We start from the raw sequence: 8,754 nt of genomic DNA, 5'->3' as shown, positions 1-8,754 counted from the left end.
CACAATGGGGACTCTGATCTTGGTCAGTGTCTGTGTAGAGCCCTGCACAACAGGACGCCTGATCTCAGTTGGGGACTCTGCAGCTCCCAGCATTACAGGATCCCTGATTTTGTTTAGGGCCCCTGCAGCAACTGGCAAAATGTGGGGGCAGGATCTCCATCAGGGTCTGTGCAGTGCACAGTACAGTCGTGGGGTGTGATCTTTGTTAGGGTCAGTGCAGTGCCAGACCCAACGGGGACACAGATGTCAGTCAAGGTCTCTGAAGTGCCCAGAACAATGGAGGCAGTGGTTTGGGTCGCAGTCGTGCGCTGCCTGGCACAAGAAGGGCCATGATCTCAGTGCAGGTCTCAGTTTTACCTGGCACAACAGTGGGGTCTGATCTCACCTGGGGTCTCTTCAGTGCCTGGCAAAGCAGGGCCCAGATCTCAGTTGGGGTCTCTTCAGCAGGTGTCACAACAGAGCCACGATCAGTACGATAGGAGCCCTGATCTCAGTTACACACCTGGAGAGAAAAGTGGGAAGATTTTTGAGAATTTGCTATCAGTATTTCAGAATTGAGGAGAAAATGGGGCACAAACTAAATATTTGCCAATATAATGGACAAGCATCAACATGTGGGGAGATTTTATGTGTCGATTCAACAGTTCAAGAGAAAAGAGGGAAAATTAGAGGGGATTATAGAGGGATATTGAATCAAGAACAGGATGGGACGGATTCATCTTGCCTCACACTCACAGGGCCAGGAGGGAGCCCTGGGTGATGTCTTTTCACAGGGGAAAGGAGCGGGGCTGGAGTCAGAAGGTCCCTGGCTGTGGGGAGGGGCTGGCAATGGGGTCTGGGAATGTGACTAGCAGGTAGTGGGGGGGTGGAGGAGGAGTAGCTGGACTGGGAAACCTGGGGCTGGCCCATCTCCATGGGGGACACTTGCTCCTCCCTCCCCTTCCTGGCCCTTCCCACGCCCTGTTGCCAGCAGAGAGGGGCCCCCCCAGCCCAGCCCAGCCCAGAGGTGTCCCTGTCTCAGGGCCCCCCCAGTCTCTGCCCAGTTCAGAGATCACTCGGGGGAACCATTTCCCACCCACACAAGGACAAATCCCTGCAGGTGAAAATGGGGGAAAGACCCCAAACCTGAGATCTGAACTGGCCATTGGCGAAGGGGAGAGAAAATGGGGACAATGGGGGGAGGGGAACAGGGAACTTCTCAGGGGTTTGGGGGAGGGGGGGTCACCCTGGGTGCTGCTCGTTGCTCTCTAGGGAGAAAGGGGGCAGGACGGGAGAGGAGGGGGGTCCCCACGGGGGGGGGCAGCGGTAAATCCGAGGGGATCTCAGCCCCCCCCTTTCTCTCCCCGCTCCTCGGGGGTCACCTGCTCTTCTCCCCCCCCCCATGTCCGGGCTGCACAGACATTTCCCACCCCCGCCCGCCCCTTTCCCACGCAGGGACCCCAGTGGGGCCGGGCCCCTCCCCCGCGGGGCCCCAGGGCAGAGCCTGGCCGGGCCGGGGGGCGCTGGGCTCCTGCGGGGACAGCAGCTCCGAGCCCCCCGCGGGCGCTGCCCCCCCCGGAGCAGATCCCGGCGCTGCGGGATGCCGGGTCCCCCCCGGACACTGGGGCGGAGTCACCGCCCGGCCCCGGCCCGCCCCCCCCCGGTGCTCGCTCCGGGACCTGGAGCTGCAGCTCCGCAGCGGGGGGGGCAGGGCCCGGGCCGGGCGCGGGGGGGTTAATGAAGGGCTCTCCCGCCGCGATCTGCGCATGCCCAGAGCCCCCAGGGCACAAACCCTTCTCCGGCCCCGGGAGAGGCGCCAACGGCCCCGCGCGAGCCAGGCAGAGCCGGAGCGACCAACTCTCCTTCGCAGCTCGGCCCCGCCTCCCCGCCGACGTCACTTCCGCTCCGGAGAGCGTCAGGAACTACATCTCCCAGCCTGCCCCAGTGCCCTAGGCACTGCGTGTTGCGTACACAGCAGCCCCAGCCCAGGGGACCAGCCATACCCCTCAGTCGGCCCCCACTGCATGGGGCAGGGCCACCCCTAGTGGGGAGTGGGGCCCCGACAATTCCCTGCACCCTGCCTCTTACCATTGGCCCCTGCTCCTCTCCCGGCCCGCCCATCCCCCTCTTCCCCCAGCGACCCCACTGTGTGTAATGTGTAATTAGCAACAGGAATAGCATGTCTTCTCATATTTGTTTTGGAAACAAGTACTTGTTCGTTTCTTTGTTAGATATGAAGAAAAATAATTTTATAGCAACACTGATGGGGACCAACAGCAGTTTATATATATAAAAAGAAAAGATGGTGGTTGTTTGAGATCTATGGGTGACCTGACAGTGACTTTGAATAAAAAGTACAAATAACCAGAAAAAAAGAAATCATTACCGTATTATTGAATTCTGCACCACGATCTGTCAGTATCCACTGTGGGCATCCACGTCGAAGAATCATGGTGAACGTGATCTCTACCACCTCAGATGACGACTTATTTCTAAGTGGAAAGGCTTCCACCCATCTTGAAAGATAATCTATGGCTGTAACTATGTACTGGTATCCATTCTTTGTTACTGGAAACGGTCCTATTAAATCCATTCCCACCAATTCCCAGATCCGAGTGACCTACATAGAAGGGTACCAGTTACAGTCATATTTCACATGTTTATTAATAAATGTTCTCAATGAACCCATATGTGAGAAGCAGAGTACACAATGTAATATGGTTATAACAGCCATAGAATCCAAATGAAAGCCCACTTTTAAACGCAGAAGAAAAAGAAAGAAAGAATAAACAAACAAAAAGAAGTGCAGGAATGAGTGATTGAAAACAATACCAGAGTAAAGCACAAGAAATATCCCCAGCCAGTGCGAAGGCGTATTAGAGGTAATTGCTGCACTATGCTGTGCCACTTACATGCATTGGACTTGTTTCAAAATCAAAGCCTCATTGTATTGCAGAAATAACCATGGGTAATGATAAACCATAACGTGTCTGATTCAAAAATTCACCTCTATGCTTTTCAAGGTGGTATCCAGCTTTGATTGCTTTCCCTCTTTCTGGCAAGTCAGACACTGTGCAACCTGTTTTTGATGGAACAATATGATGACATGAACATTTCGTTATGGAAATAGTATCACAAGGGAACAGAGTTCACATTTGCACACCAAATATACTTTTATATTTCTTTCATTCATTTTGTACTTCTATTTCAATTGTAAACACCATTCATCAGGATTTTGTTTCATTAATTTACATACCCAATTGGCAATGTCTTTTGTCATCCCTGGCCAATAGTATTTTGATGTCAGCGCATTCCTGGTTTTGAATATTCCTAGATGTCCACCCTCTGGACTGTCATGAAACCCTTTAAAGAGTTGCAGGGCTTCTTTCATGGTATGTACAACAACAACCTTTCTTCCTTTTACTGAATGGAACAATCTCCCCTCTGTTGATCATAGAAGATGGAGCACAGAGGATGATTAAAGTTTATCTGGGCCCTGGGACAGAGCAATTGTTGGGCCCCTACCCACCCTGTCCACTGGCTACACCACCTATGGCCTTATCCCTTTCGTCCTCTTCCCCAGGATTGCAGCCATGTTCCACCTGGGCTCCCCACCATTTTGCTGGCCCCACAACTCCTTGGCTCATTTCCCACCCACCCTGCTGTCCCACACAGCACCAGGACTGGAGAAGCCCTGTCCCTGTGTCACGGCCATACCAGGGAGTGAGAGCTCCTCCCGTCCCAGGGCCGTGGTGGAGTTTTGGATCCTGTGGTTCTTTAGGGGACTAGGAGCAGGGTGCTGTGGAGTCTCCTGCCCCACCAGGCATGTCTCCTGGAGATGGGGTCAGGCATAGGGGCTTCCCCTGCTGCCTTGTGGCTTCTGCCAGGGCTGGGGTGTGGGAAAAGTATTTAACTTAAGCTATAAGTGGTCATTGGCAAAACCATTAATTAATTAAAAGGCATATGCCTATAAAAGACATCTATATACAGTCTGGTTCATAATGCCTTGAGTACAAGGGGGAAATTTCAGTGTATAGTGGGGCTGCCCAGAGGGGGGGCAAGTGGGGCAATTTGCCCTGGGCCCCACACGGGCCCCCATGAGAGTTTTTCAGGGCCCCTGAAGCGGGGTCCTTCACTTGCTCCTTGTGCCCTGGAAAACTCTCGAGGGGCCTTGGCCCCCAGAGCTTCTTCCACTCTTGGTCTTCGCCAGTGGGGGGGGGGTCCTTCCTCCAAGGCAGAGTGAAACCCCATGGCTGAATTACTGCTGAAGCAGGGCCCCCCTGCCACCAGAGACCACAAGCCCCAGAATCCTCTGGGTGGGCCTGGTGTATAGTTAGAAGTTTTTGCTCATTGAACATATAGTGATTGGTGGTGGTGCTTGCAGCAGACCGGATAACATAATTACGAAATGAAACAAAGTCATCAGTTTTTTTAAAATAAAATTTAGACTCATTTCTCACACAACTGCACAGCACACTCCTTTTGTTGCACCACTGGCATAGACAGATTTTCTGGAAAATTTTAATAAAAATAGAGATCCAAATTCCAGTCCCATTGAAGGTAAGGTTAACACTCCAAATACTCCCAGTGTTGGGACATCGTGACCATCATTTACAGGCTGAAGTTTCCTGTGTTATGTGCCAGTACTATCTTAAAACAAATATTCCTTACCTTCCAATGAAAAGTTGACAGCATATCGACGCAGGTTCAGTCTGCCTGCTTTATTCATTCCTTCAGGATATGTGCTACTCCTTATGTATGCCAAAACATTTGCAATTTTTTCTTCAAAAGATTTACCTGAGAATTGTTTACAAGAGAAAACAGTTACTTAAGTGCAAACATGGCATATCAATGCATATAAGACTCAAGGCAGAGTTATAAGGTAAGCGATGTACATTGCAAACCCATAAGCAGGGTAAACCTAAATCAACAATACATCATTCATAGGCCAGTGACATGACAAACCTAAATAAATTGCAGGCATGTGCATAATTCTGAAATATCTGTGACTTGCAAATTTTGGCTGTATTTGCTCAATGAAGAGTGAATGTTCTCAGACATGAGGAGATCAGTACAAAATTGTAACAATGTATAGACCTAGTGACTCAGGACAGTAAATGTAGCAGCAAAAAAATGTCAATAAAAAAAACAAGCAGAGTTGCTTGAAGATAATGGGTTTTGAAAAAATATGTAATCTAGAATAATATATGGGGATATACTTATGTCACATAACTAGGTCATTGAGTCCAATCCCCTGCCTTCACTATCAGGACCAAGTACTGTCCCTGACAGTTTTTTTTGGCCTTGCTTTTTTTTTTTTTTTTTTTGCCATGATCCATAAATGGTCCCCTTAAGGATTAGGCTCACAACCCTGGCTTTAGCAGGCCAATGCTCAAAACACTGAGCTAGCCCTCCCCGCCATGGGAACACATGGAAAAATTCTACTTACTTGCCATTATGTGTATTGAGATAATTTTTTGCTTGGTGCAACTTTTTTGGAGAAAATCGTTGTCTGGAAATCTGAAGAATCTGAAATAGAGAAACCCCTATAACATACACATATCAGTATCACCTCATTCTCAGCAATGTCTTTAATCAATCGTTTTAATGTAATTAAACTAACCAATCCTAACATAATGTTACTTGATTATCTAAGAAATTAGATTGCATCATCTAAATTGTTTTACACACAGCAAAATTACTTATATATCAGCCTAAGAAAGTAAAGAAAAACAAACAACCACACAGATAAACAATATAGAAATTAGGAGCAATAAAGAAATCACCATGATTACAGGCATGCAAACCATTTAAGAAATGATTATACAGTTATTGTAAAGATTCTGTATTATTCAGGCAGTTAGCCAGGAATACCTTTAGTATTTCTGTACTTTTACCAGATTTGCCCATTACTTGGGGTATGCTCATTTATTGGGCTTACTTGTCTGGGTTCTCCCCCTGATAATTCTACTGTTCTGGAGAGGGGTGGTTGTGTAACTCGAGCGATGTACTCATTGTGTGCCCAATGGAATGAGTCAAACAGCACTTTCAAGCTGACACCTTTATTTGTCCCAGATGTAGCATGTCCCTATCCCCATCTTTACATCACAAGGAGAGCCTAAACAAAGTAAGTTACATTTTTACAGTTTAATACCTGAGTTAGAAAAGGAAACAGAGAGAGAAAATGAGGAAACTCACCCACTCCAGGAAGCTTGAACTCCTGAGTCTTCACTGATGATCTTAGCTCACAGTCTTGAATCTGTCAGGAATAGATGTGGTTACCTAAGGAAGTGGTGGAATCTCCTTCCTTAGAGGTTTTTAAGATCAGGCTTGACAAAGCCCTGGCTGGGATGATTTAATTGGGGTTAGTCCTGCTCTGAGCAGGGGGTTGGACTAGAAGCCTCCTGAGGTCCCTTCCAACCCTGATAGTCAATGATTCTATTCTCTGATTCTAACTCAGGCAGAATTTGGGTGTATGCATGCATAAGAATTCTCACTTAAGAGTGAGCAAATGGTTTTGTAGAGAAAATATGCAATAGGTTGAATTGGTTGAAGGGAGAACAGTAGATTTGTTTATGGGTAAACCGATGACTGGAGGAATTTCTTTAGGCTAGATAGTAGGAGCTGATCACTTCTTACTATGGGTGATGTTCATTCAGGGGGCTGAAAATGAAATGTGTCTGCTTCAGTATTTTGGATATCAGTCAGATATCAATCAGAGTTTCAACACTAGAATTTGTCTAAATGCTAAGGTGGGTGTGAATGAGGGTAGGGGAGTTTCCTCAAGCTTGTCACCATGGTTGTAGGTATGCAGGTATGTCTCACACCTCCATTGAATGCTCCATGCAAGTTTTTTGTCTGATCACTTTTGGTTTTGGGGAACAGACAGGATAGTAGTTACCAAAGAAGACAGGTATTATCTGTGACTGCTGAGTTCTTAACAGGATATTGATCATAAAATATTTAACCATATGTTGTGACTACTTACATTAAAGAAATCCATTTCATCTTAGTTTAGGAGAGAGAGCAGTGATTGACCAATAATAATCTGCTGTTGCAGATCCCCGTAGTACAGTTGTTTTTTCTTCTCCACTGTCAGTGCAGCTTTTATTTTGGTGAGTTTTGCACAAAGATGCAGAAATGTGGACCATCCAAAAGTTCTGCAGCCACTGGTCATCAGCCCAAGCCTTCATTGTTGCAGAAGATTTTTGTACTTGGGAAGGTTCTAAGATGACACCATATAATAAACGTACTGAATATTTGTGAATCAGTTTCTATACACAAGCAATGACGTGTGAAAATAGGTCTGTAAGAGCTGAGTTCACAGGCAAGATAAATGCAGCAAAAGGCAATTCTAAAATTTGTGAACTGTTGTGAGACTTCACATAGACAAATAGTTATGAGAGAGTCTTTTAAATACTGAAAATGTGTGATCCAGAGGTTGATGGAATGTAGGGAAATTATTTCACTGTATCATGTCTCCTGTAGAAATAAAGTAGCACTGGGGCAGCAGATTTTAATCTTTTTTGGTGGGATCCAGAAAAGGTCCAAGGGCATTTTGCTATGGGTGGGGGCTTGAGGTGAGTACTGAGTTTACAATGGTGCCAATGGTGCCATGGCAACAGGCCCATCCTGCATCACGTTGCAAACACAGTGCTCAGAATTAAGCGATGTTCTCAGGACTATTGTACTCTATACTAGTTTTCAATTGCCTGATAAATGTTTCAGCCATGCCACCTTTTCACTCAGCTATATCCTGATTCATGGTGACTGGGAATGGGGGGACAGGGGCAGGGAGTGTAGTAGATGCCAATTTGAGGTGAATATTCTCTTGTCCAGACTATACTGGGTTTATGGTGCTTTGTGACGTGGACAGGAGCAAAGTGGCTGGTGAATAACCAAGAATCTGGTTAATAATTGTTCTCTAAAGTCAGCTTTCTTCTTTCTGTCTCTGTGAAGTATCACTAATTCAAAATACTACTGTTCAAGTAGACTGGATAATGGTAATAGCATAATCTCTTCTTATAACATTGTATACCCTACTACCAAATTTTTATATTCAATACTTACTATTCATAATACAATAAATCCAACATAAACAAAACATAAGAAAAGCTTTTTTTCTGCATCTTCTTTAAACTTTACCAGTTATCTCTTGCTTCAGAATACCTCATGCGTTGCCCATATTGTTTACAATAGGATTCAACATGTGGCTTGGAAGCTGACTCTTTACTGATTCCTGAAGAGCTGGGAGCTCAATGTTCATCCAAGATAGATACTATATGCAGAAGCACAGCTCTTTATATATCGGGAGGAGGGGAATTATTTATCTTTGTGCACATGTAATGGTGTTTGGTGTTTGTAAGACAAGGTATAATAATGAACTGTGTAAAAGAGAGGTTGGGAGGCTCCAGGAAGGTGTGTAAAGTGCTGGGATGTCAGGATCCCGGAGGCGCTCTCACCCCCACACTAGGGCGGTGTTCAGGGCTGGCTTTAGGAAGTGCAGGGCCCAATTTGAACATTTTTGGTGGGGCTCCGTCATGGATGACTAAAAAAAAAAAAGTGTAAAATAAAGCCATTCATTTCTTAGCAACCGGTTCCCTATAACAAGTTCTGATTTAAGAGATGTGCCACAGTATGTATTTTTTGTACCAATAAGGTTACCATATGTCCGTATTTTACTGGATGGCGATTTGAGACCCAAAAAGCCTGACATATCTGGGAAAATAGAGATTTATGTTAACCCTACCTAAACTTTTTTAAACAGAAGGGTCT

At 46.1% G+C, this 8,754-nt stretch overlaps 2 long non-coding RNA genes across 3 annotated transcripts; both read right to left on the bottom strand.

Moving 5' to 3' along the window:
• Window positions 1-2,156: 2,156 nt before the first annotated feature.
• On the bottom strand, window positions 2,157-3,329 carry LOC115640195. Its single transcript, XR_003997837.1, has 3 exons — window positions 3,236-3,329; window positions 2,987-3,058; window positions 2,157-2,599 (listed from the first exon to the last, which is right to left on the bottom strand). It is a non-coding gene; the product is annotated as an uncharacterized LOC115640195 (long non-coding RNA).
• A 22-nt stretch (window positions 3,330-3,351) lies between these two features.
• Window positions 3,352-7,030, bottom strand: LOC115640196. 2 transcript variants are annotated; one of them, XR_003997838.1, is made up of 5 exons: window positions 6,968-7,030; window positions 6,134-6,238; window positions 5,429-5,508; window positions 4,651-4,776; window positions 3,352-3,423 (listed from the first exon to the last, which is right to left on the bottom strand). It is a non-coding gene; the product is annotated as an uncharacterized LOC115640196 (long non-coding RNA). The 2 variants fall into 2 exon arrangements; XR_003997839.1 differs by having other exon boundaries at window positions 6,178-6,238.
• Between the last annotated feature and the right edge of the window lie 1,724 nt (window positions 7,031-8,754).

Source organism: Gopherus evgoodei, unplaced genomic scaffold (assembly GCF_007399415.2).
Source record: "Gopherus evgoodei ecotype Sinaloan lineage unplaced genomic scaffold, rGopEvg1_v1.p scaffold_236_arrow_ctg1, whole genome shotgun sequence".
NCBI classification, from domain to species: Eukaryota; Metazoa; Chordata; order Testudines; family Testudinidae; genus Gopherus; species Gopherus evgoodei.
This window is presented reverse-complemented; position numbering and strand designations above follow the sequence as displayed.